Genomic DNA, 23,996 nt, shown 5'->3' with positions numbered 1-23,996 from the left:
GGCCCGAGAGCGCCGAGACTAGGGCGGCGAGAGAGCTAAGGCTAGAACCCGGCCCGAGAGCGCCGAGGCTAGGGCGGCGAGAGAGCTAAGGCTAGAACCCGGCCCGAGAGCGCCGAGGCTAGGGCGGCGAGAGAGCTAAGGCTAGAACCCGGCCCGAGAGCGCCGAGGCTAGGGCGGCGAGAGAGCTAAGGCTAGAACCCGGCCCGAGAGCGCCGAGGCTAGGGCGGCGAGAGAGCTAAGGCTAGAACCCGGCCCGAGAGCGCCGAGGCTAGGGCGGCGAGAGAGCTAAGGCTAGAACCCGGCCCGAGAGCGCCGAGGCTAGGGCGGCGAGAGAGCTAAGGCTAGAACCCGGCCCGAGAGCGCCGAGGCTAGGGCGGCGAGAGAGCTAAGGCTAGAACCCGGCCCAAGGGCGCCGAGGCTAGGGCGGCGAGAGAGCTAAGGCTAGAACCCGGCCCAAGGGCGCCGAGGCTAGGGCGGCGAGAGAGCTAAGGCTAGAACCCGGCCCAAGGGCGCCGAGGCTAGGGCGGCGAGAGAGAGCCGGCCCGAAGGCGCCGAGGCTAGGGCGGCGATAGAGCCGAGATCCGGGCAGAGTGAGCGAGCCGGCCCGAAGGCGCCGAGGCTAGGGCGGCGAGAGCGAGCCGGCCCGAAGGCGCCGAGGCTAGGGCGGCGATAGAGCCGAGATCCGGGCAGAGGGAGTGTGCCGGCCCAAGGGCGCCGAGGCTAGGGCGGCGAGAGTGTGCCGGCCCAAGGGCGCCGAGGCTAGGGCGGCGAGAGTGCTCCAGACTCAGGCAAAGCCGGCGATTAGCCAGGCGCCGGCTAGAACCCGGCCCAGGGGGGGCCGGTAGTGAGCGGTGCTGGTGGAGCCGACCCAGGAGGCTTCAGCAAGTAGCTGGGCGCCAGCGTGATAGGCCCAGGGCGTGGGGAACGGGCCAGAGATTGGGGCCTGACCCAAGGAGGCGCCAGGTGGGCGAAGAGCCCTGGTGCCCGAGAGTGAGAACAAGGGCACCCGAGGGGCGAGGGACCATACAAGCGTCCCCCGGAATAGCTGCGAGGCTTGGGGCGTGCTAAGGGGGAGGCTTGGAGGCACGCATTGCCCTTAAGGCAGGACGTTTATCAAATACCCGTCTGGAATAGGGACGAACAACTAGACCGTCCATTAGGGAAACTGGCAGCCTCCACATTATATATCTTACCATCAAAGTCGTGGCGGGCGAGGTTCTGAGGGTGCTACGTCACCCTAAAGTGACGGTAGGCGGCACTAGGGGGTTCACGGCCGCCCCTAGCCGCCGCGCCCTCACAGTGGGCTTAACTCTGAGGCAGTCAGATGGGTGAGAAACTGGCTGCAGAATAGGACCCAGAGAGTCACAGTCAACAGAACATTTGTGTAATCCTAGCGAGAAGTGGGCAGTGGTGTCCCACAGGAGTCAGTGATTGGTCCAGTACTTTTCAACATCTTTATTAATGATTTGGATGTGAGGCTGAAGAGCTCACTGGCCAAGTTCACAAATGACACCAAGTTATGGGGATGTGTGGCCACTCTTGAAGATAGGCTACAGTTACAGTGGACCTAGACAGGCTAGCAAGTTGGGCAGATTGGAATCTGATGAAGTTCAACGTTGAGAAATGTAAAGTGCTCCACCTCAGGATGAGCAACCACCAACACACCTACATGCTTGGCAGCACCAAACTGACTAGCAGCATGAATGAAATGGACCTGGGGGTAATAATAGACCAAACTATGAATATGAGCCAGCAGTGTGATGCTGTAGCCAGTAGGGCAAATAATACTTTGGCACACATCAATTGATTCGTCTCCAGCAAAACGAAGGAGATGATTCTTCTGCTCTACTCAGCACTGGTGAGACCTTAGCTGGAGTACTACATCCAGTTCTGGACACCACACTTTAACAAGGACATGGACAAGTTTGAAAGAGTCCAAAGAAGAGCCACCTGTATGATTAGAGTCTTACATGGCAAGCCATACAAGGAAAGGCTGAGGGATCTGGGACTCTTCAGCCTAAGCCAAAGAAGGCTGAGAGGGGACCTGGTAGCAGCTTACCACTACACTAATGGAATACATCAAGGGCTTGGTGAGCACCTGTTCACCAGGGCACCCAAGGGGAAAATGAGGAGTAATGGCCAAAAACTCCTGGAAGACTGATTCAGGCTGAATATTAAGAAATCTTCTTCACAGTCAGGGTGTCCAGACTAGAATAGGCTCCCTTTAGAGGTGGTGCAATCACCTACCCTGGAACTCTTCAAGAGCAGACTGGACAATCACTTTGCTGGGGTCACCTGACCCCCTGTTACATTTCCTGCTTGGTGCAGGGGGCTGGACCTGATGATATTTCAAGGTCCCTTCTGGCATTACAATCTATGAATCTATGGAACAAGTATGTTTCTGTGAGGTTGCTGTGAGTTGTGAGGAAAGGAGGAGGAATTCTTGCTCTGCTGTCCACTTCTAATTGTAGAAGCAACCTTAATCTTTTAGACCTTGAGCATCCTGAAGGATTCCACGTTTTTACAAACTAGTGGGTACAGATTTCAATCTAACCTGCTACTACTCTAAGGATTTCAGCTCTCTGGAAACATGTAGGTAACAGAACCTGAACCCCTTGAAGTATTTGTATATTAGCAGTACTTCTTACAAGGCTGGATGGTAACATATAATACCATCCCTTTAGGAAAGTTCCTACCAGTATTTTTCCCCAAGACACCTTGGCACTCCTGAGTTAAGGGTCCTTCTACCTGAGACCTCTACACCAGTCACAGTGAGTACAACTTTTATCTAATTTTCTGACAGCATTAAAATCCTTATACATTTTAAAGTGTTAGAAGACGGGGCCAGAAGTTGTGGAATCTCCATGCTTGGAAGCTTTCAAGAGATGGTTACACAGACACTTGGCTAGGATGATTTAGTCAGGGATGATCCTTCCTTGAGTAGGGGACTGAACCAAATGATCTTTTGTAGTTCCTTCCAGCCCTACTTTCCTATGATCCTATGTAAGCACAGTCAAAATGAGCAAAAAAGCATCTTTACCCATTCAACTATGCATGCCAATATGCTGATAAGGAATACAGTTCTCAGCAGTCTGACCCTATATGATATTGGGGGTGGGGTGTAGTAAGCAGCCCAAGGAGATTGTCACACAGATGTAGTAATGGGGATACATGTGCCTGGAAACTTTTGTCAAAATGATTTAATCAGAAAATAGTGATTTGTAGGACCTGAAATTCTGCATCCAAAACTTCTTGCCTCAAAATCGTCTGATAAATAAAAGGCAGAGTTCCATGGAAAACCTGCTGAGACTCTGGTCTGCTGACTTTCAGGAAGGCTTACTTCTAGGTCTGCTGGGCAGAGTGCTCTGGAGCCAAGGACCTCAGGTCTTCCTGGCTCCATGCACTTGGGGCCATGTTAGGAACTTGGGCTCTCTGATATGAAGCTGAGAATCACATCTCAGCTCTAACCACTGCATGGAATGTCTCTAACCACCTGTCTCAGTAACAAGGAGCATGGAAGCCCTGGGAAATTCAACTCTGCCATCACTGCTAATGCTTCCATGCTCCTTGCCATAATGTCAAGAGCATGACAGCTGCAAAAACCCTGGGAGATGAGTTTGTTAGAAGCTTAGAAAATGTTGATTTTTGTCCTGGTTTAGACCAAAAGAAATACTATGTGTGTGGATTAAAAGCCCATGTTTTCATCTCTAATTTTTTCACCCCAATTTGTAATTGCACCAGTAATTCCAGCATGCACTCCAGATTGTGACTCTATTGTGCTAGCTTTTGTATATCCACAGAAAAAGTGACAGTTTGTGGGATGAATATATAAGATGGGAAAAAAGACTTATCCCCATTGTGAGGATGGATAACTGAAGCAGTTAAAGATTGAACCAACTGCCTAGTGCCAAACAGGAATTCTGTAGCAGAGGAAGGATTTGAACTCACCCAGATCTCCTGAGTCTTAGTAAATGATGTAACCGCTACACCATCCTTCTTCAGGTTACCACATTTGAAATGTCCCAGGTGTCCATGTAGCATGGTGACAAATTTTTTACACATTTGTTTGATTAGCACCTCAGTAAAAATGGCTTAAATAAGATCAGACAATAACAATACATGTGACTCAATATAGACCTAATCACTTTGTTATAACTACTTGTTTATCACCCACATTTTCCTACTTTTGTCTATGCATGAAATATGACCATCAATTTAGAATGGACTTATAACTAACATCTGAACTGCTCCATAAACATCTGTCTGGGCACACGGTATGTGTTCTGGCTTTATTATTCACTGGTCCATGTAATTTAGAAAATTTAGCCCTAGGAATTTTCTACATGAGTGATTGAAAAGCGAACAGGGGGTAGGGGGAGAGGGTTAAAAAAATCATTGCTGCAATTCATGCACTTAATGTGATCCCTCTATTTTATGCTTGGTTGCATTATGTCAATAATAAGGTCAGCTACAAGCCCTCCATAACAGTCCATATAGATAAACTAGCTGAAACTTAGCTTATTTGACCTAGTTAGGTTCTATCCAGTCCAACAGGTATTTCTATCCATATTTGCCTGATTTTAGGCATGTGAGTAGACTCACTAAAATACTTGATGAGAATCTTTCTATGTCTAGAATATCTTAGATGTTTGCTCCAAAAAGTGAAGTCTGCAGAACAAAAGGTTAGAATGGAAATGAGGATTCACCTAACTTTTCAGTATAACCCAGCTGTTACTGCATGATTGCTCTTCTGAGTCTGATCTGCTGAGTATGTAAACCTGTTACAGAGCCTACTTTTCCAGCTCATGCTATAGAGATTTTTATGCTTTTAGCTCTGGAGGTATTTGATTTAGAACCCCAGATCAGCCAAGATGGCAGTTGCCATAGCAGCATAGCATAGTTTAACTATAGTCATTGGCTAAACTGCATGGGTGAAGTATCCAGGTAATAGCATAAGATATAACACTATACTACTAAGATAGAGATGAAATCACATTAAGCTCTCACTAGCAGAGCTGGTCTATTAATAGGATTATGAATAAACTAAATGTTGTCATTACCCATTTAGTTCTCTGGGTGGTTAAATACTATTATTAGATGATTAGGGTATTTGTTCCATTTTAGCATCACCTTTGAATAAATATTTTGCAATGTTATGCAAAATAAAATATCAAACCTAATATAGTAAGTCATCCATAGTGAGTGGCCTGAACAGCCCTATTTATCCTCTGTAGGTACTGTTTATCTTCTGTAGGTATAATGGAACAAAAGCACTCCAGGAATTGTAACATTAACCTAACTTACTTGTGTGTGAGTAGTATGTATGAATAAAGTGCAACTGAAGCCTACAGCTGAACAAGGCACCCATGTGGAAGTGGCACTCAGAGATGCCAGTGTGCTGTGGGCTCATTTTTCTTTCAAAAACAATGTCAATACTTCCACTCATAATCATTAATTTCAAACAGCTGCTATCTACTGACCTTGCCAAAATGCCTACATTTTTTAAACAATTCATTGAGTGCCTCCAGCTTTCTTTACTTACGTATCATTTAAGTTAGATGTGTTGAGCATTTGAACAATGCTGCTATCTAGAAATGGTAAAGGAAACAAGGGAAATTTTTATGAGCCCTAGTTGAAATATTTCAGGTGTTTAAGTACATTCCCTCCCCATTCAACTCTCTTGGAAATTTTGACTAACGTATTTAAAACAAGTAAAAATAAAGAAAAGAGGTAGATAACTTTAAAAACATAAACGTGTTTATTTCCACTGATGGTAGCAGTCAGTGGTAGCATTGTCTATTTACTTTAAACAGGATGTTCATTACACTGTTAGAGGGATATTGGCATACAATAGCTTCTTAACCACAAGTATCACAAAAGTGTTTAGATGATGTCAGTGCTGGGATTTAGGTGGCTAGGTGTGGAGGCCAACTGAGGATCAGGGTTACTAGATAGAAGTGCCACCCGGAGCCAGAGAGGGCAAACAGAGTTCAGGGACAAGCTGGATCAGAAAACCAGATTGTGAGGTGAGCAAATTCTATGAGAAAGGTGACTCAGAAAACCAGAAGATCAAATGGAGAGCAGAGCCAACAAGTGAGCTAAGTCAGAACATCAGGAGATCAAGAAACAGGCAGAGTTACTAGAGGTACAGTCTGAGTTCAGAAAAGTCCCTGTTGCCAAGACACTTCCTCTATCTCTTCCTGGACTTACATGGGGAAAGTGTAGGATCATATGACAGGAACCAGCTACTCAGGTGTCAGGAAGTGGGTGGAGACTTTGGCACTTCACCTGTGCAGAGCAGTAGTAATTTAGATTGGAAGTGGTAGCTTGCATAGTCCAGGTTAGCTGAAAATACCGTATTTTTCGGACCATAAGACGCACCTGACCATAAGACGCACCCAGTTTTTATGGCAGGAGAGTCTATGTGTGCCGGTGGCCGGCCATTTTTATTGCCGGCTCCCGGCCACCGGCACGGGCGCCGGCTTCCGGTGTAAACAAGCTGCGGATGTCCCACTCGGGCTCCGCCGCCTCCGTGGGCAAGCTCCGCCCCATCTCCCCGGGACATGGCATAAACAAGTGGCGGGTGTCCCGCTCGGGCTCCGCCGCCTCCGCGGGCAAGCTCCGCCTCGTCTCCCCGGGACACACACCTTCGGACCATAAGACGCACCCTCGTTTCCCCCCCACTTTTGGGGGGAAAAAAGTGCGTCTTATGGTCCAAAAAATACGGTAAGTCTTAGAGGCCTCACCCGTGGAAGGTATAGATGTAGCCTAAGGTGCCTTATTTAGGTTAATTTGGGAGTTCAGGGTGACTGGATGGAGCCAGATGAATTTAAATATGGGTTTCAGCTCAAAAGTTGCCCATACTTCTAGGGGAGGACCCTCCTAGTATGGGACACCCCTAGACAATACTATCAAGCTTCAGCTTCTGTTTGTTAACTCAACCATTTGGACATAATGGCTAGGGACAGAAGTTACACATAAACTGGTTTAAGTAATCAGAAACTGGTTTAAATCTGTAATAGAAAAGAAGTTCAGTGCATATAAACAGGTTTCAAAATGGCCCAATCCAGTTTAAGATAAATCTGAATGGATATAATATCAGACTTACCTGATTTGGGTTAAACCAGTTTAGGGAACTTCTGTACCATATCCCCTCCTGGTTCAAGTTATCTCATAGTCCCCCAGCATCCCAGGATGCTTTGCAGCCCTGGGCTGTGCCATCTACTCCAACAGAGCAGGGCCAGCTCTTCCCTCAGTTATCACAGAGCTGAGGTGGTAAAGCATCTGCTCCCTAGCGTGCTTCCTGCCTGGGTGTGTCAGCCCAGCAGGACAGGGGCAGGAGAACAAACCCCCAGTTTCCCCTAGCCTGGGTCTGCACAGTGGCGGGAGGGAAAGCCCCCATGGTGGAGGCTTCTTGTCTCCCCACAGCCCAGGAGAGCTGGGCTGAGATCACACCAGCCCTACCCCCTTGCTAGCCTGTGGCCTCTCTGCAAGGGGGAATGCACTCCCAGCTTGGCACCAGTCCCCCAGCAGGGATCTGCATGATGGCCTCCATGGGGAGGCTTTTCTTCCCAGTCCAGGGAGTCAGACTAGGAAAGTCCCAGCCCTGACCCCTTCCCAGCCCGCAGACTCTGAGAGGAGGGAGGTGTGGGGAATGCACCCCTGGCCCAGCACTGGCCTCCCCTCAGCAGGGGTGCATCCCCCCTCACCTCCACACCTCTCAGGGGGGCTGCAAGCAGGGGAAAAGCCCTTTCTTCTTAGGATCCCATGCAGACCTCTGTTGAGGGACGCTGGTTCCAGTCCAGTGGCACATTCCCTTCCTCCCACAACCTCTCAAAGAGGCCACAAACAGGGAGATGGTGACTTCCTAGCCTGGCTTGCTGGGCTGCAGGGAAAAGCCCTCACCCATGGGGGCTTCTTGTGCCGACCCTTGCTGGGGAGTCAGGGCTGGGCCAGGGGTCCATTCTTCCCTGTCCCCTCCTGTCTCTCAGAGAGGCCACAGGTGAACAAGGACAGGGCTGGGCTTTCCTAGCCTGTTGACTGAACTGCGGGTCAGGAAAATTCCGCCCCCCGCAGGGCTTCCCCACCCCCTGTGCCATGTGGCGGAGTCATTATCAGTTCAGTCTACACAACTTAGAAAATCCTGCAAAGATTAAATGAATTCCATTTCTCAATTTGTGAATCTCTGTACTTAGCCAATATAAGCAGGATGAAAAGGAGCCAGTGTCAGTGACTTCACATTCCCCCTGTATTTTTTCACTCAATCTCATTTCACAGGTTGATCCTTCAGAAATAATTCACTTTTTGATATATTCCATATTCTGGGGCACTTTTCTATTATTAGGAAATAGCTGTACTGTTTGTGTATAATATCTGAATGCTTTCAATACATAAGTAAAGAAATCACTCATTAATACATAGTTTCCCTTCATTGTTCTTCCTCTCTGTATTTTCATGTTTTGGGTTCTTTTTTTTTCTTTCAGTATTCTTTCCTAATTTATAAATTAAAGCAGTCTTTCTTGGTAGGGTTTGTTTTCCAATCTCCTATAAAATTGCTGAGTCTGGAACTTAACATCACTTTTCTTGCTTACTGTGATTCCTTTGCAAATTAAAAGTCGTTATTTTGCTTTTCCATTTGTGCTAAGATCACAATGTCATCCATAATTCAGAACCCACGGTAAAGCTGGAATCACATTCTACCTCCTGTTGTATATATCACTGGAGCCTTTTTCCTTCTAGCAAGTATGCAGTAAGTTGAAAAATAGCAACACATTTGTAGCTTTGCTTCATTAACATTCAATGTAAAACACTAAAGTATATCTTTTCATTGATACATTGATATGTATATGTTATTCCTCCACTTTAATAAGAATTACCTGCAGGAGCAATGGGTGAGTGAGCAGAGTATAAGCCTCAGGCAGTGCCCAGGAGTTGAGAGTGCAAGAATACAGCTAGAGGGTAACTTACCCTCCTGTGCCACCCCTCCCCACACATACACAAGCACTTCTTTGCCTTCCCCACTGCTGGAGCCAAACAGAGCTGGAGCCTGAGCCAGGATGGTGGCTCAGGGGGTGCAATATTGTCCAGGGTGTAGCACTGGCTAGTTATGCCTCTGGTTACAAGCTCACATCAGGGACAGAGTATATGGTACCTCTTGGATCCATTTCCCTTGTCAGGTGGAAGCAGAGTTCCATAAGTTTCAGGATTTATCGGCATGACCAGTAACCAGCCTGATAAATGTCAATAAAGGTTTCTAACACTACTATTATTTGTACTACAGTAACTACTAGGCACTAGAACTGCCCATAATTTTTGGCCAGAACTGATTTTTTTAATCTGGAGAAAATATTCAGGTTACTGTTTGAAAGAGCAGAAACCTCAGAGAGAAGAAATGTTTGTAGAAGAGAGCACCAGAACTTCGAGGGCATTAGGGATGGAGGGTAGTAACAGCAGGGAATGCTTTGTAGCACTCAGTAAGGAAGACAGGCTTCTGCTGTAGCAGGTTAAGGAGATCTCTGGGGGAAATGGTATTCCTATTCCTGGAGATAAGTGATTATGGAAAAGTATCAGCCATCATTAAAAAATAAAAGTCCCTGTAATTTTTTAGATCCTATTGTGGAGAAAATCCTGAAAATATGGCCTGAATGCAGCCAAAAGGTTCACAAAGCAACTAAAATGTCAGCAAATCTATTTTTAATCTCATGATTATTAATTCAGTTTGATGACTTTCATGATCCATATCCCCAGGTTTGAAGATGTGGGCTGCTGGGGAGACAGTTGAATAAAATGGATGTACTGAGTTGTTTCACTGAGATTTATCTTTACCCCAGGTAGCTTCAGTTAGCTGCTATTGTAGGCAGTGAGGAGGGAAACACAGGGATGGGCACATTTGTGAATATCACACATTTGCAGTGATAGCTTCAAGCCATTGGGAGTTACAAATATTCCATCCTTTCCAATGGCATACTTGCTGTTAGCCCTTGAAGTCCCAGGAACCAAAAACCCCCCAATATTTTTACGTATAGAAGCAATATTTTACATTATTGTCAGAAATTTTAAAAGTGTATGTGTTCTTCTTTCACTTAAAGATCTTCCATTGAATTGATGATAATTCTTAATTGGCACTGCAACATAAAAACCAGTCTAGTATTGTTAAGCTGTATAAAGATGTTTTCAAGATAGCTTTCCTACAAACTCTATAGTGGATACAGAAGACCCAAGTTTATGGTTTCATGTGAAATGCTTTTTAACACTGGTTTGAGATGTCTTGCCAAACTCATCTATGATGACTAACATACAGATTATGTATTTTCTGTATAATATCCCATATCAACTATGTGCTTTGTCTATACAGTGGTTTCAGGTTGTAGGAATGATCTAAAGTTGAGCAAGGGAAGCTTAGGTTGGATATTGGGGAAAAACTTTCTCACTGGTGGTGAAGCACTGGAACAGGTTACCTAGAGAGGTGATGGAATCTCTGTCCTTAGAGGTTTTTATGGCCCAGCTAGACAAAGCCTTGGCTAGAATGACCTAAATGGGGCTGGTCCTGCTTTGAGTAGGGTGCTAGACTCACTAGATGACCTCCTGAGGTCCCTTCTAACCCTAGTTTTCTATGAGTCTATGCTTTTATATTTATCATGTGTAGGTTAAAACAAAAATAGCCACAACTTCATGTATTCATGTTAAAAAAAACAACGTTGCTTATGATCTGTAAAACAAAATGACCACTAATATCATATTCGCTGTAGCTAAAATAGACTTGAAATAAAGTTAAAATTACAATGATAAAATTAATATAAGCAGTAACTAATAATAATTGGTACTTGTGATTAAAACATCTGGTAATTTAACCAGAGCAATAGCGTATTGTTTTTGTTATTAAATCTAACAAATCACAGCCTCATCTTTTTTTTTAAACAATCTGTTTTCCCCATTAGTTATAGGCATGGGTGATTTCTAATTATGTTGATCCATTTTAGACTTTGTTCTTCCCAGGAGGACTTGGCATAGTGTAAGTGTAACAGACCATGACTATATGCAACCTACAGACATTGTAGTCATCAGTAGAGATCAAACCTTCATCATCCAAAAAAACCCTAGGGTTGTATGTTTGTTTGTTTTCCTTTAAACCACCAAAAGCACAGAGTCATTCCACTTGATTTGAAAAGGAACTCCATCCACGAGTCACTAGCAATCTATATAATAATGAGTTACTAGTGAGAGACATGGCATTAACAGGGACAGCCCATTATATACTGTAAGCAAGTGGCAAACACTAAGGCATTGAACCAACTTCACGTGAAAGACTAAATTATTCAAAGATAAACTGATATCCAATGTGCCTGGGCAAAATGAGCCCATTGGTGAGGATTAGGGGGTTCTAAGATTTAAATCTTGGCTCTAGTATTGGCTTGGCATGTTGCCTTCAAGTAACTCCTTTTCTCTGCTCAAATGCCTTATCTATAAAATGGAGACAAAATATCTTGCCTGTCTAATTCATAGAGCTGTTATGAAGGTTAGTTAGTAGAGGGCTTGAACTATCTGAATGCCCAATATTGCTTTTCTGTGATAATGTTTTCTCTAACTCATGTCATTTAGATAAAGGCAATCAGCACTTGTGGTAGAGATGATATCTTTTATTAGACCACCAAGATTTTTGCAAAAAAAATTCTTTGATTGCAAGCTTTTGGGCACAAACACCCTTCATCTGGCATTGAAGAAAAAAAATGTAAAAGTTCACCTGGATAGAAATGAAAGTTCATATTTCCTAGGATTCCACAGAAGAGTCAATACATGGAAAACTCCTCTGGGCAGTCAGTTCCTAGCTGGTATGGAGCCTCTTGCCTCCTGTGAGGATCTGTGATGATGCAAAATTACCTTGAAAGAAAGGCAGGAACAGGATCTCAGGTTTCAGGTGGTCACAGCTGCTTCCTGCTTGGGTAAATATGAAGATTTCATTTTAAAAATTGGCTAAAATTTGATATCTTCCATGTGTTAGGTATTCAGGTTGTAGCTGTTCTATTGGTCTAAAAGAAATTTTTGCAATTTTTTTTTTTTTTTTTTTTTTTGCAAAAATCTTGTTGGTCTAATAAAAGGTATCATCTCTACAATGAGTGCAGGGGGCTGGACCCATTGATCTTCCAAGGTCCCTTCCAGCCTGACAATCTATGAGTCCTGATTGCCTTTTCCTCTAGACCAATATGGCTATAACCTGGATATCTGTCATTTAGATAAAACACTTATCTGATGCTAATGAGAAACTTCCTCCTTAGCTAAGTCTTTTGTAGGAGTCTCATGGTTTTTGGTCTTTGACGACACAGTGTGTTTGTATCATATTAACAGTACTGATATGAGCCATAGTATGTGGGAAAGGGAGCAGGAATGAAGTGTGCAGTGGCTTTATACAGAAAGCTCTCTACCTCTGCTAATGCAAACTGTGAAGGAAGATACAATTAGTATGAGTAATAAGACAAGGAAGAGCAGAGAGTACAATGGATGGATAGACTGGGGATAAATGTGCTTAGAGCAGAAAAATAGGGCAAGGAGAGACTTGGGACAGGGGTTTTGGCAGAGACCAGACTAATGAAGAAGTTGGGTAAGGGAGAAATCTGAAGAAAGAACAGGGATGGCATATGGGTTGGAATGAAAAATCCATGTTGGAATGTGTGGATATAGCTTGAATAGTAGCATCACCATAAGTGTGCACATGCATTCCCAGAGAAAAAATAGCAGTGGCACATATTTCTGCCACTCTGATTTGTCCCCAGGCACACCCCTACCTGTGTGCTCATTTTGAAATTTACCCTAATATGTTCTATTTTTTCACAGTTAAAATAGAATGTTTCAAACTGCTATCATGAAATTAAAATAATATTTGGTGACCCCAAACATTGGTGAAAAATGTTGATATTTTGGCTTTACATGACAATTTTGGATCAGAGGATAGAATCTTCTGCCAGCTAACGGAATTACTCCTCCTCTAATTTTTGGTGCAGAAGGTTTCAGGTTCTGCCTGTACTAATAACTGGTGATGGGGAAAGGGGGCAGGATATATGGGGGTTACTGTAGGGTCTTAACAATGGGAATTTTCAGAGACTCCATAATCCAGGATTTGACTTGCCATGTTAAAATGCAGGAGGTCACCATCCAATTGAAAGGGGATAACTTAGAGCCAGGAGCTGACACCATGGTTTGTGAACTGATGACCAAACACATGAGAGTAAAAATGAACTTTGTACTTTTTCCCCAGCTATATTTATAAGCATTCCCTTATTTTCTTAGCTACCCTCACCATGTTCTAGCACAAGTGAGAGAATACTTGGAAGACTAGAACATAAGTCAGCAGGTCTGGTTAATATGTATACCAGATATGTAAAAAAATGAATTTACCAATTCTAAATTGTTCAATTAATTTTGAAAAATCCTGGAGGACTAGAAAAAAATAAAATACTAAGGTTTTTCCTCCATCTAAAAATGTGGTAGACGTGACATATGGCTTTTTAAGTGGACTAGAGACACAATTAGCTTACAGCTGCATCCTTTGTGAACATTGGAGAGTGGATGTCAGAAAGTTCAGACATATAGGAATGAATGTAAATGCAAACTTAGCATCAGTAACTCCGGACTTAGTTGCTGAGGTGTGGAACCATTCTAGGCCATTTTTTACAAGAAAAACCTCTCTGAAACTGCCTGTAGCCACATCTGTGAGTGACAGGGCATTGACAGACGGGAAGTTCTGCTGCTGGTCATTTGAAGCATCTTCCAAGCACAAGAATTTACAGCAATGTAACAGCTGTGCTTCTTAAATCCTGCCTCTGGAAAAACACATGAATGTCTGATGCATTGAGCCAGAGAGATATTTACACTCTCTTACCTTTATTTGCATATATTTTTATATGGTTTGTATAGCACAAATACAGACTATATTGCAAAGTATTCAGCCCCTCCCCATAATCTATAAGTCATGGCTTAAAACAGTTCACATGCAATGTGTATATTTCATTTGTTTTGAGTAATTCCTTGGATGAGGGGACAAGCCTTTTGTGCTAAACTAAGATGCACAATTAAGCAAGCAAACAAATACTTGCTAATAGGGCTGTGTGAAACAGCACTGTTCTGCTTTGACTTCTGTTTTGATGTTTCAATGGAACAGTGTTTCATTTTGACTTTCGTTTCATTCGGAAAGCACTGTTCCATTTCATTTAGTCAAAACTGTTTCGGTGCTGTTTAGACATTTCGCCCACAGGCTATTCCACAACCAGCACCAGGAATATTGGTGCTGCTGCTGGCCCCAGCCAGCAGCACCAGCCTCCTGTCATCTGCCAGGCAGATTGGGGGCCCACGCCCCAGGAGGAGTCTGGCACATCCCCTGCAGACCTTTTGGGGGTGCGGGTGAGCCCATGATCTGCCTGCTGGATGAAAGGAGGCTGGTGCTGCTGGCTGGGGCCAGTGGCAGCACCTAACTTCCCAGCCTGGGCTGCTCCCAGAGCCAGTCCCAGCCAGCAGCACCAGCCTCATGTCATCTGACAGGTAAATCAAGGGCTCGCCGGCACCCCCAAGAGGGCTGCAGGGGCTTCCAGTGCAGGCCCCTGATCTGCCTGCCAGATGACAGGAGGCTGGTGCTGCCGGCTGGAGCCAGTGGCAGAACTGATCTTCCTGTTACTGGGTGTGGGCTGCGCCCAGCCCTGGTCCCAGGTGGCAGCAATAGCCTCCTGTCATCCAGCAGGCAGACTGGGGGCCCGCAGCCCTAGAAGCAGTCCAGCAAGGCCGCCGCAGCCCTCCTGGGGGTGAGGGCGAACCCCCAATCTGCTTGCCAGATGACAGGAGGCTGCTGCTGCTGGTTTGGACTCATGCTGATGCCAAGTAAGCATAGCTTTGATACTCAAAATGTTTAGAAACTTTCAAAACATTTCAAGTGCCCTTGTTTTGTTTTGAAGTTGTTTTGAAGGCTTTGTTTCATTATGATTTCACTGTTTTGAGCTTGAAACACATCAAAACAACTTTGAAACAAAACACCAGGTGAAATTTCGAACGGCCCTACTCACTAACCTTCCTAATTCCATGATTTAGGGATATTGTTTTCCCAAAACATAATACAGTTGAGTGAGCTTCCAATGTGTTCCCCAGGGAAACAATGGTTCTTTAAAGGGCTTCCTTCCTGACTTTTTAAATATTAATTTCATACAGAATTTATGCCACTAGCATGCAAATCAAGTCTGAATGCTGTCAGGACATTGACTGTGCAATTTTTTTCCTAACTATAATTGCTGATGTTTTTCTGTTTCTTTTCTGCTGCTATTGCGTCATCTTTTTTGACAGTGGTTACACCAGTGGTGCTTGCATGAAAGCTAGCAAACTATGATAGCTGCAAATGGAAGAGAAAAATGGCATATTCTTATTTATAGTAAACATGTCTTGAATTTGTAGAAATTGTTTTTCCTAGTTCACATTCTCAGTTTTGACAGTCTAGATATAAAGATGCCATACATTCGTATGATTAATCCTTTTTATCCAGAATTGTTATTGCACCCTTGGAGCTATAAATTACAGTAATTTATCATCATGGTGTCTCTGGAAAAGAGTTGTGTTAGTTATTTTTGTGCAAAAGATCATTGCTTCAGTGACTTAGAGGCTGCTCTGATGTGCTGTAATTACAGCGCATCAGAGCAGGTTTGATTAATCAAGTCTTCTGAAGCATGGCAATTACTGCACTCCAGCCAGCTTCCACGTCTCATGTATCAGTGTCCCTGCACTTCAAAATAGTGGCAGGAATGCTTTAATTAAACCTTGTTCAACAAGCTTCAGTTTGCACTTCAAAATAGTGGCAGGAATGCTTTAATTAAACCTTGTTCAACAAGCTTCAGTTTAAGTGTCCCTGCCACTATTTTGAAGCACAGGGATGCTGATACACAAGATGCTGAACTGCTCTAATTAAAGCGCCCCACCCTCCACCTCTGGAGTACATGTAAAACTGCCCTTATTTGGGTAATTGTTCTTATGTATTGTCCTTATCCCAGCTCATATGTAACATCATGTTTGCAGTTACATATATGTGAAATTATGTTTATCTTTCATGTGTGTAACAGGGATGACAGTCAGTTCTACTTAATAATACTGAGTTCCCATCTAAAAGGATGGTCCCTGTTCAGAGCAGAAGAAATGTTAAAGATACACTTCTCTGTGTAGTTTTGTTCTGTTCTCTAAATGAAGTCATTGTATGGACAGCCAAGTCACTTGAAGGGAAATAGTTATGTTCAGAATGGCAATAGGAAAGTTGGTTGCATTTAACTATTTTGTTAACAATGGAAGAAGGTAAAGAGTGGGGATCTGTCCTGGGACCTGTGTGGTTAAACATATTTGTCATGAAATGACATGGCAAAAGGAGTAACTAGTGAGGTGGCAAGTTTGCAGATGGCACAACATTTTTCTGGATATTCAAATCCTAAGTTGGTGGTAAAGAGTTATAGAAAGATATCACAAAATGCACCTACATTTTGACTATTGTGTGTAGTTCCTATTATGCCATCTCAAAAATAATATAGTAGAACTAGAAAAGTTACAGAAAAAGTGAACAAATGTGACCAACAGTATAAAATGACTTCCACATGAGAGACTGAAAAAACTAGGACTCTTCAGCTTGGAAGAGAGGTGACAGAGGATATGAACCAGACCTATAAAATCATGAATGATATGGAAAAAGTGTGTTTTGTAATATGAGAATCAGAAAGGTACCATAAATTAAGGTATCAGCTTTAAAACAAACAAAGGGAAGTATGTCATGCAGAATTACCTTGTGGAACTCATTGCCATAGTATCTTGTGGAGGCTAATAGCATAACGGGGTTCAAAAAGGGATTAAACAACAAAATAGTCAGGGAAGTGATTATTCTCCTCTATTCAGCACTGGTGAGGCCACATCTGCAGTACTCTGTTCAGTTTTGCCCGCCCCCCTTTTGTTGCAGAAAGGATGTGGACAAGTTGGAGAAGATCCAACAGAGGGCAACAAAAATGGTGAGGGGGCTGGGGAACATGACTTATGAGGGAAGACTGAGGGAACTGAGCTTATTTAGTCTGGAGAAGAGGAGACTGAGAAGGGATTTAATAGCAGCCTTCAACTACCTGAAGGGGGGTTCAAAAGAGGATGGAGCTAGATTGTTCTCAGTGGTGGCAGATGATAGAATGAGCAATGGTCTCAAGTTGCAGCAAGGGAAGTTTAGGTTAGATATTAGAAAGAATTTTCTTACTAAGAGGGTAGTAAAACACTGGAACAGGTTACCCAGGTTGTGGATTCTCTATTCTTGGAGGTTTTTAAGACCTGGCTAGACAAAGCTTTAGCTGGGATGATCTAGTTCGGGATGGTCATGCTTTGAACTAGGGGTTGGACTTGATGACCTTCTGAGGTCCCTTCCAATCCTAATTTTCTATCATTTCTATATCACTGCAGGCTTAGGACACCTCTCAACAACCTATAACTGCTGGCAACTGGGAAGGTGTTCAGTCACTTTACATGTGGCTTGCTTCCTTCACGTGTCCTCTAAAGTAAGGCTCAGGATCCTCTTGCTCATGAGCTGGATCCAGAGCTGTTGGAGCTGGCCCACAGATAAAGGTGTCTTTGATAGGATTCATCAGTGTTGCCTTCTCCTGGGGCACGGTGGGGAGAAGTGGCAATGATGGCAGCTGGGTCCTAGCACCTGCTTACCCCGACCTGAGACGGGTCATTCCAACCCACAACCTAAAAAGGTTTTTGACCACTGCTCTGCAGCATCTGCTGTTTTCACTATCAGAGACAGGATACTGTGCTAGATGGACTTTTGGTTTGACTGAGTAAGGCAGTTCTTATGCTCATATGACCAATATCCAAAAAAAAAAAAGAAAAAGGTGCTGGAATATCTAACTTATTAGGTGTCTGTTATAGAATATCTTCCCTTGAGTTTGGCATAAGCACCAGCACATTTCAACTCCACAGAATGGGACTAACCTAGAGCTAGTCAATGGGGGAATGCCAAGGATTGGAATATATTCTTAAAAGTCACACTTTTCTGGAGGTCTAGCCATCTTACTTGGCATTAATTGGAAATGTGCTTCTCCGGTTTAGATTCACAGCTCAGAACACTCTGCTTTAAAAATGAAGAGGGGCTCACTTTGTTTTGTTTTACTTTAGTTGATAATAATGCATGTTTCACTGTATATTATATAAAAATATATGTATTTTTACCTGATATCTCAGGGATCAGAGTACTCAGCAAGGAAGTGGGAAACTTGGCTGAGAGATTCACACATACATTTCCCTGCCTTCCAGGAGAGCACCCTAACAAATAGCTTATTGATTGTTTTATGATGCTGGCATACTTCATCCCAACTTTTATATCATTTCCATTATGCCTAAAAGAATTCTAAATATTTTGAGTCCAGGGAAAAAGCCTTCATGGAAGAAGGGAGACTGAGTGTAGCCTATTTGTTAGGGGATCATAAGGAAAGGGCAGTTCTGGACTCCAGTCCCTGCACTGAGACCTTTTTGTTTAGTTTTACATGAAACAGTCATTAGGCAGAGGCTAAAAGCCAAGTGCTCAAAACATTAATCTACTGATTCATGCTGCTTCCTACTAGCATTCTCCAACCTAGTGAATCATGAATTTTTCATGTATATTGGTAAGTCTCCAAATGGAGAGTTGGAAAATGCCTGGTGGTTAGGACAGTCTCCTGGGAAATAGAAGAAGGATGCTTGAATTTCCTTGAGTAGGGAAGGGAAATGAATTAAGGTTACTCACAGTTTGGGTGTTGCACTCTTAACTGTTGGACTTTTTAAAAAGAAAGTGGTTGCTGTCAAGTCCTTTTATGTGGTTCTCAAGTCATTAGATTTATGGGAAGTGTTTTCAGAATCTCCCTACGGGACTGAGACTCTGATGTGATATGGGATAAGTAGAGAAACATCTAATTTGTAGATCTCGGTTGGGTCTAGGTGTTAGGCTACTAGCTACAAAATGATATTTATTAACCGCCTTGTAGGTAGATAGATATGCATGAGAACAATGGTTCAGGGCAACGGCAAGGGTTAATTGGTTTCTAAAAGCCAGTTTCTGATAAAGGTTCATAGCTTGACACTGTGTCTGAGGCCAATGGACAAACATCCTGGGAAATTCAAATAGTGTCCCTTAACAAAAGATAGTCTTGCCACAATGGAATTAGGGCACAATGCCCAGCTGCAAAGTCCCTGGGATTTCTGGTTTTGGTGGATAGACCAAATTAAGACACTGCTAAATGCCCAAGTTAAGATGTATGCATGTGATGGGTTTATGGAAACAAAGGAGTATGCTGACAGAACAGAATGTGGACAGTATGATGACCACAGGAAACCAATCAATGGTATCCAGAAATGAAGAGTCATCAGAGGAGGGATTTCAGAGCAGCAAAAAGTCCCTTAGGGGGGAACCTGAGGCCACAAATGGAAAGAGGGCACACCACCAGCCCATCTCACCCACATGACTGAGGGGAGGGATGGGCCTCAGCCCTCAACCTCCAGACTGCTGACATTGAAGAAAGAACCACAGGTTGAAGCTCACATACTGGCCAGATGTACCTTCCCTCTGCGACAGCCCTAAGACTGGTAGAAATAGAATCAGGGTGAGGGTAATTTTGTGTGCCTTGCCTGCATTACTTTTATGTGTTCTCACTGTGTATCAATAACATTTCCCTATTATCAAATGGAAGAAGTCATGATAGGTCTGAGGGTTTGGGTCTGCCTGGAACAAGGAATCTGAGTCATAAATCTAGTGCCAACAGGCAAGCTTTGTCAGGACCTGGTGCTGTGGGCATGCACAGAGGCAGAACTTTAAGCACCTGGGAGATTTTACTGTAAAAAAAAAAATACCCCAAAGCCATGAAGTAACTGAGAGGTTATATACCTCTTGGATTAGGTGGCAGTTGAATGGTGTGATTCAGAGTTGATACGTAAGATTTCAGCACCTTAATTCTACTTAGGTTCCACTTCAGCTGCCAACATCCTATTTGGATTTGGCTCTAGCTCTCTGCAATGAATGAGGAACTCTACAGGACTCTGTCTGTATTGATGCCATCTTGAGAATTTAGAGCCAGAGTTTGGGCTGATTACGTCTTTCTTCCACAGGTGAAAAATTGACACAGCATTGAGATATCTGCTTCTTAATATGAAAAAGTACAAAAAGATTGAATAACCACCTTTTTCATCATTCTTGCATTCACAGTGACTTTACACCTAACCACAGTTAAAAAGCCTCTTTTACTCAGATGTTGATTAATATTGCAAGAGGCATTACAAAGTAGAGTTGCTAGGGCATTGATACATATTACACTTTAAGCTTCTAAAACGTTGAATTGTGTTAGTGTTAGCTCAGTTTTGAAGCAGTTGCATGTTCAGGTGATCAGGGGCCTTGAGGACTGAAAGGTAAGAATCCTTCCCCTCCTTACCTCCCATTCCAGGGTCCCCCCTGAGCCCTCTGTTCTCCCCCTGCCCCTGGGGTTCCCCTCATCTGCCCCATAAGAGTTTCCCAGTGCTCTTCCCTGCCTCTCCTGGCCCTTGAAGCTCACCCACATTCTCTGAAGTTTGTGGCTTACTTGTGGCTGCTGGCACCATCCCGGGGGAGCAGGCATGGAAAGGGAACACAAGCTGCAGCTGATCTTTGGGCTGATACCAAAGAGTAGCAATGGTGGCCAGGCATGCATGTCCCCCTTCCCTGCCTGCTCCTCCAAGGCACTACTGGCAGCCACATGTAATCTGGGAGCTGTGGAGTGTGGGAGGGGTGAGTGGGAATCTGGGGGGAATGGGTGACAGCAGGCCTGATCTGGGCTGGTGGGAGATGGGGTCAGAGTGACAGGGAGCCTGTTCCAGGCTGGTAAGGGCAGTGGGGGATAGCAACTTGATTTTCAGGGGAGGAAGGGTTCAGAGGAGGTACAGTGGGCCCAATTCAGGCCACTGGCAGTGGGGGTGCCTAAAGTGGCTGCACATTCATGTAACACAAGCTGGGTAACACAGATTACAGATAAATCTGTCCTGGACCTGCATAACTTTACACTGTCTAATGGTTGCTCAAAACTAATTTCACATGGTAATGTATGGATAGTCCAGGGTTTAACAGCTGCAGGAGCCAGATAAAATTATCATGTAACACAGCCAATACATAGGCCATGGGCAGAACTTCAGTTAACAGTACAATGGGTTCTGATTCATGATCCCAATAATGGTGTCGCCTCAATGCTACAGGTGTATGATGGGAGGCATGATTGTGGGATCTTGAATCAGATCCCAATTCTGACTATTGCCAGTGCAGGGAAGTACCAAAGTGGATGTCCAGTCCACACTGCTTGGAGTGCCAGTCAGATGATCAGCATTCCCAGCCTCCCAGGTGCATCAGAGTCCTTGGCTACAATGTGCCCTAAAGGCTGGAAGTGTCTGTCAGCTGATTGGTGCTCCCATCTTCAGGGGTGCCGATCAGCTGATCAGGGGCTCTGATGTGCCTCTGAGGGTGAGAGTGCCAATCAGATGACTGGCACTTCAGTTGTAGGAACACTCTGAAGCCAAGGCCTCCAATGCATTTCCAAGAGTGAGAGACCCATTTAGCTGATTGGCCTGGCTCTATATTCAGTTTAAGGAGCCATAGGAAACAGCCACAAAGTTATTGCCTGTTTTACTATGCTATTACTTGCAGGAAGGTGTGGCCAGGTTACTGCTTAAGATGTGATTAACTGGTTAATTACATCTTAAATGTAATATTTGCTGGGGCCACAGCATTAGTCTGCAGAGCAAAATGCAATTGTGGGTGTAATTTGCACTAAACTCATTGTTATCAAGCTAGGACAGATAACAATAGGCATGGTGGCACTGACTTGAATAATTACTAGTAATCATAATATATGCATTCCAAGGACCCTGAGTATTTATTCTGTTTGCAGCATATGCTAAACTACATGCCACTGTGTCTTCACTGCTGTTGTTACCCATGCTAGCAGGTACTGCCAACAAACATTCATTTCACTGTGTTGGCATACACATTGTCTTACAAGTTCCCTTTTTAGTTTTTAGTCTTGAAAGCAATGCTTGTGGTGACATTACGTTTTGTGTAGATGGAGCTGTTTGAGCTACAGGAGCTATGTTGATTTCTCCACTGGGAAGCTGACCAGCAAGGCCCCAGACATATGCTACTACTCAGCAAAGAAGCAATTCTGGTACTGAAATGGGATGCAAGCTCATAAGAAAGGGTAAGAGGAGAAAATCAATCCTTTGCTTGCCCAGAAGTCTGTTCCTTTAGGTTTTTTTATTTAGATCCCAGTTAATGGGACTATCATCCCTGACATGTGATCATGGCAGAACATGCAAATTCTTTTTCATGGGAGTCTCACGTTTATGACAAAAATTGGCTTGGCTTTTCTTGTCATCATTGGGAACTCCTTGATTTAAGAATGATCTATGCTATGGATCATTGATGGGTCTTAATGTGACTGAAGAGTTCAATCCTTGAGCCACAGATCTGTCCACAGAAGTTGCAAGTCTTTCTTCAGGGTAGAGTAGGCTGTAGGTTGGGCTTCCTCTACTTTTCCTTCCTTCACTCTTACTTCTCTGCTTTGAGGGCAAGATGCTTTACCTCTAAATGGTCTGCTGCTTGGTTGCAGTGCCATTGGTGTCAATTGGCAGGCAGCTCCGCTCAACTCTTGATGCTGGCATCTGTTTTCTTGTGGTATGTCTTCAATACTCAGCACCTAGCCTTTACAGAAATTAGAAATGTTTTACAAACATGATCTAATTTTGACAGCATCTCAGTAAGACACTATCTTTTGGAAACTTGCCTAATGTTAGGTATTTAAATCTATGTTTGAGGACTTAAATAATGGAACAAGTATATTTTTCCACTATCAAGGTGCCTAAATAATTATTTACATGTCTAATCTTGACAGAATTGTCCTAAATGAATTGCTGAAGACTACAGAAGGTGAGGAACCCAACATTAAGACTGAGGGCTTCCTCATTCCCACTTCTGTGCTTGCATTAACCAAAAAAACCCTGCTCCTTTCTCAGAATTGCTAGTGAGTTCTGAGAATATTACTGTTCAGCTCAGGTACGATATTTCCATAACCCCTCTTTAAACTGCACCTGCACATTGCAAAAGGAAGTGGTTACTATCTCGTTTTGCTTTCCTCTAATGGATGGTGTTAGGTGCAAAACAAATGTTTATGCTGAAAGTATGTTTCAATTTGCACTTACTGGAGACTCCAAATCACACTTAGTCTACTTTAGAAGCCCTGACTTAACACATAATATTATAGCATATTGCTGTTTCCTGTTTAGGTCCTGTCATTTCCAGAATTTTTTAGGCTTCAAGTAAGCCTGCTGTCCTCCTAAAAATTACTACAAAACCTAGTATGGGAGCCAAGTATCATATCTACTATAATTATTGGATCAAACTGAGATAGTTTTCATCCAGCCCTTCCAAATTGTACTTTACAACAATTTTCTGTTAACAGCAAAGGCCTGCTATTTGAACGCTTTCAAATTCTTGTTCTGTAGAAAAATTTCAGTCAGCATTTTCAAGTGGAGGAGGATTGCAGTGCTCTCAGGAACAGTACATTACATCAAGGCTTTTAATGAAAGCCCCACCTCTGTGGTTCCTGACAGCCCTTCTAGCTTCCTCTGTCTCCCTAGTAACCCACTGATTGAGTGCTGGGCTGCCTTACCCCTGGAATACTTTCTCCAGAGTCCACCTGATTAGCAGTAAAGGAATTGGTGCCTCCAGACTCATGGATTAATTATAGATGAAAGATCTATTTCATGAATAGTAGATCTATTAAAAGCTATTCAACAGAATGGTTGAAGATGTTTCCTCTGCCATTGCTAAACCTATAAGAGTAGATGCCAGGGAGGGTATTGAATAAGGCACAGATCACTTGAGATATCTGGTTCAATGCTCTGCCTCTATAGAATCCACTTCTGCCATTGCCAGAGATAGGATATTGGATTAAATTGGTCTGACC

At 43.7% G+C, this 23,996-nt stretch overlaps 1 protein-coding gene and 1 long non-coding RNA gene across 5 annotated transcripts in view; one reads left to right on the top strand and one right to left on the bottom strand.

The window, feature by feature from the left end:
* The window catches only part of STK32B (serine/threonine kinase 32B), a 334,464-nt gene that overhangs the window by 112,723 nt on the left and 197,745 nt on the right, over positions 1–23,996 (top strand). The window lies entirely within an intron of this gene.
* Positions 9,243–23,996, bottom strand: part of LOC149870085 (uncharacterized) — a 23,446-nt gene continuing 8,692 nt past the window's right edge. The window contains exons 2-3 of one of the 2 annotated variants that reach the window (XR_016440680.1): positions 22,613–22,732; positions 9,243–11,934 (exon numbers count right to left, since the gene is read on the bottom strand). This is a non-coding gene — a long non-coding RNA (uncharacterized LOC149870085). Of the gene's footprint in view, positions 11,935–22,266; positions 22,733–23,996 lie in introns of those variants that run through there. The other variant, XR_016440679.1, reaches the window with a different exon arrangement.

The sequence above is a fragment of the Crocodylus siamensis genome, chromosome 2, assembly GCF_052110815.1.
Source record: "Crocodylus siamensis isolate JL-2025a chromosome 2, ASM5211081v1, whole genome shotgun sequence".
Taxonomy (NCBI): Eukaryota; Metazoa; Chordata; order Crocodylia; family Crocodylidae; genus Crocodylus; species Crocodylus siamensis.
This window is presented reverse-complemented; position numbering and strand designations above follow the sequence as displayed.